Here is a 4,685-nt window from a genome sequence, read left to right as displayed (position 1 = left end):
ATAAATTTTCATAAAATCAATTACTTAGTCCAATCCTGAGCCAAGGCAAGGTGTTAAGCCATGTTTGTTCAGAATTATATCACTATCTTGTTTGAGGATAAACAATAGTTCAAGTTTGGGGGTTTGATAAGTGTGTTTTTGCACACTTATTTACATCATAAACAAGACTTAAATACAAGTAAAATGATTGAATTGTTACTTAACTCTGTCAAATTCATGCAATGTAGGAAATTCTATGGAAATAGTGGAATTCAGGAGAAAAGAGCCGAAAAAGGACCAAATTGGAGCAAAATGATAATTCAGGGACCAAATTGCAATTATCTAAAAGTTGACCCGATGAACACATCAAGCAATTGATCAAGCCAAGCACCAATTGGAAGTTATAAGGGAACATTGGAGCAGCTAGGAACAAGAGAGGAGGTCAAGGAGTGAAGGAATGAAACTTGAGGACCAAAATGACTCAAACAAGAAAGTAGCTCTACTATGCGGTCGCATAGTGTAAAACCTATGCGACCACGAGTGAGCCTCCAGGGATTAAAAATGGCGTTTTTCTTAAACCTATACGGTCGCATAGGTATAAATTTTCCTCGAATTCTGCAGTTTCCTTATATAATTGCAACTCCTTTGGTAACCTAATTTGAACGGGTTTAAATAGCAACAAGATGTCCAGAAGCCGCACGAACGACTTGGGAGGCAAAATCATTCATCTTGGAGTGGAATTGAAGGCAAGAACAAGCAATTGATGCGAGATTTACGAGATTTCTTCAATCTTTGATAACCCGGTGATGTATTTTATTCATATTTTGTTAGTTTTCGTTATTTTTATCATGATAGGCTAGATTTTTGCAACTGGGTGATCGATGAACCATGTAATTATTATTAAACTTGCTATTTCATGATTTTGAATTATTAGTTTGATGGGATATTTGAATGGATTATATTGGTTTATTTATTTCCACAATTAATGTGCACTTGATTTGTGTGAACTTGGTGGTTTAATTCTGAATTTGAGAAAATTAGATTAGACTCGACATATATAATTCATCATAGGGTCCGATAGGGGATAGAAATGTACCCCTATGCCCTATGTAAACCTTTAATTGCTCACAAAAAGATTATATGCGTTCTTGTAAAATTGCATCCGTCATAGAGATATAGGCTGATGATTTATGAGAATAGGTTCGATACATCTCGAGAGAGGGTATTGAATAGATTTAGGAGCATTGATTTATCAAATTCTTATTGAATTATCAAAATTGTGAAATTAGGGTTTAATTGGTAATTATTTGGGGATTCGTGATCCTAGTGCATTTGTTTTACATAGATTTTCATAAATTGACAATACATTTCATCGATTTTTCATAACATTTCGTAATTGAGTCATTAGTTAAGTGAATTTAAGTAATTAGGGTTTGATTTAAAATTAGGGTTTTTCAATTTGGGGATTTTCCCCAATTTAGGGTTTGATTTGAAATTAGGGTTTTTCAATTTGGGGATTTCTCCCAAAATTAGGGTTTTTGATTCCAAAATTCATTTCAACTCAATTAGTTTCGGTTAAGGCTAAAATAAATAAAATTGAACTACTCTTTCTCTGTGAGACGATACTCGGACTTCTAAAGTCCATTTTATTACTTATCACGACCCGTACACTTTTTTTTTTTAAGCAAATACCACTAGTGTGGTTTATTTTATATAATGAAAAGCGGGAAAACAAATAGAGGAGGGGGGCATGGACCTGACCTCCAGCAAATGTAAATTGTAACAAATATTTGAAGATAAAATGCAATCACAGTAAACAAAGCACGAACAAAAACTAATGAAAGGTACTCAAGGGTATTCCCGAGGGTAAATCTTCGGGTGGTAGTACATAGACATTGATCGAGTCATGCGTCTGGTTTGAAACATTTCCGGATCATAGTAGTCTGCGATGTCTAGCTCGCTCGTTGGAGAGGGGTCTCGCCTGCGTGTAGGAGCCTGCTTTGTTGATAAGTACAGTTCAGATGGTGGTGCACTGAATGTCGGGCGAAAAGCGGGTGCATCTGATCTCATTGTACTAGTCATAGGTGCGTCTAATCTCATGGTGTTCTGTGCTACGACATCTGAATCGTGGGAGATTGACCTGCTTGCTGTAGGGACATCGTCCTCTGCATTTTGCATGCAGTTTCCAAGGCCCATGCCATCCATGTCTCTCTGTATATGTTCTTTCACCTTATTGTGTGTAGGAGCTGTGATAGAAGGACTAGGTGAAGGTATATGCGTAGGAGTCTTACTCACAGAAGGTCCCTCTCCACAGAGCTTAAAAACCAAGTCCTCAATAGCAAATCTCATGGTAGATCCAACTTTCATTCCATGGTCCTTCTTAAAGTGATCAATCAGCATATGCTTGACACCATGTCGCTCTGAGCTGATCTCAGCCAACAACCCCTGTGCAAGAGTGGTTTGAGGAACTTTCCCGATACCTGATCCCTGCGCTGACTGAGTACCATCTGTGTGTGTCTTCAATGGTGGAGAACTCATATGTGTCGGCTCAGGGGGTACATCAGTAGTAGCTGTGGGAATAGGAGCTATGGAAGTAATAATAGGAGAAGTCGGTAATTTAAATCGAAAGAAATATTTCGCGAACACTGTCATTTAGTGATATAGATAAGGTCATCCTTGTTAGTGGCTCAACCTGTATACCAGCTATTCAGGAACTTGTTAAAAAATTGACTGGAAAAGACCCAAATGTTACTGTTAATCCAGTTGAAGTTGTTGCCTTGGGAGCTGCAGTTCAAGTTGTCATGTTTCCTCTTTAAATTGTCAAAGATATTTTACGTTTATAGTTAGGGCTGTTATTATATCTAATCATCTTTCACAAGTTATTTACTTAGGCTGGCATTTTGGCTGGAGATGTCATTGATATTGTTCTTCTGGATGTGACACCATTTTCTTTGGGGTTAGAAACTCTTGGAGGTGTCTAGAAATAGAACGTTGCTGACTTCAAAATCTGAAGTTTTCTCAATAGCTGCGGATTGTCAGACAAGTGTTAAAATCAATGTCCTCCAAGGTGAGAGAGAGAGTTTTAGGGACAACAAGTCCATAGGCAGCTTCTGTCTTGATGGAATTCTGCCAGCCCCTCCCATGGAGTACCTCAAATTGCAGTCATATTTGACATTGATGCAAATGGCATCCTCTTTCAGTGACATTGAAGAAATTGAAAAGAAACAGGACATCACCATTACTGGTGCAAGCACATTGCCTGGTGATGAGGTGCGAATTTTTGATAATATGTAACTTAATCTAGTAGGGGAAGCATGGTTGGGAAGTAATTGGCTTCTAACTAGCATCAATAAGTTATTTCTTGCATTTTCTACCTTCAACACCTAGAGGAAGTAATCATACCGGCTAGCACTCAATGAGCATAAATAGTGTACACTAGTTTAGATCAATTTTGAGTTGCATTTGTTCTGAATGAATCTACGGGTGGAGAGAATGGTTCAAGAAGCCGAAAGGTTTGCAAAGGAAGACAAGGAGAAGAGAGATGCAATAGATGCCAAAAATCAGGCCGATTCTGTTGTTTACCATACTGAGAAGCAACCAAATGAACTTGAGGACAAAGTTCCTGGCACTGTAAAAGAGAAGGTCGAGGCGAACTTGGGGAACTGAACGATACCATCTCCGAAGGATCAACCTAGTCAATAAAGGATGCAATGACTGCTCTGAATCAAGAAGTGATACAGCTTGGCCAGTCACTATATGTCACGCCCCCAAATTAACATTGATATCTATACACAACCTAGATATAGAATTTTATATATATATATTCCAGTTTATTAACTTTTAATCACCTGTGACACGATCATATAACATATCGAAACCCAAAATCACATTGTCATAATCCAACATATATATTCTGAGCTTATAAACATGTCTACATGCCATTTCAAAAGTACACTATATAGGATTCCAAAATATAACCCAACAAATAGCATCTTACAAAATAACCCTACAGGTCGTCATCCATGTACATCGAACTCTGGAATCCTGTAGGTGCTCCACAGCTAGCCATGCTTTCAATGTAGTTCCATGCTCACCTACAATGCAAGAACTACACGAGTCATTGCTTAGTAAGCAAAATCATGCATGTCCTGAACATGGGTAATAACGACATATGACACCATGCCATTTGCTTTAAATATCACGATAAAAAAGTATCATATTTCAATATTCGTCAAAGTCGATTAGAAATCATTTCACTTGAAATCTTTCATTTCATTGGGCCCTTGACTCACCTACTATGTACCGGATAGAGCTCTGCATAATATCAATATCAATAATCAAATGGCCAATATGAAATCGACACCGACGAGTGGACCATCCTCTCGTGACCACTAGAGGCCCATCCCCTGACTATCTCTATGATCACCCAAGAAGTCTCCCACCCGATAGCGCCAATAATCATAATATTACAAGGACACAGTCGAGTGGTCCGCCCTCCCGTAATCACCAAAGGCCCATCCCCTGTCTACTGTTCGCAAAATATTTCTTCTCGATTTTAAAACCCACCGCAAGTGTACGGTTCGTTAACAAGTAGTAAAATGGACTATGAGTCCAAGTATCATTCCCACGAGGATTGAATTAGCTCTAATTAGACTAATGTGACCTTAACCGAATCTAATTGAATGAAAATTTGGTTTAAATGTAAA

General features: G+C 38.1%; 1 pseudogene; it reads left to right on the top strand.

Moving 5' to 3' along the window:
* Positions 1 to 3,755, top strand: part of LOC111382844 — a 17,336-nt pseudogene extending 13,581 nt beyond the window's left edge.
* The last annotated feature ends 930 nt before the right edge of the window (positions 3,756 to 4,685 follow it).

The sequence above is a fragment of the Olea europaea genome, unplaced genomic scaffold (genome assembly GCF_002742605.1).
Source record: "Olea europaea var. sylvestris unplaced genomic scaffold, O_europaea_v1 scaffold2560, whole genome shotgun sequence".
Taxonomy (NCBI): domain Eukaryota; kingdom Viridiplantae; phylum Streptophyta; class Magnoliopsida; order Lamiales; family Oleaceae; genus Olea; species Olea europaea.
This window is presented reverse-complemented; position numbering and strand designations above follow the sequence as displayed.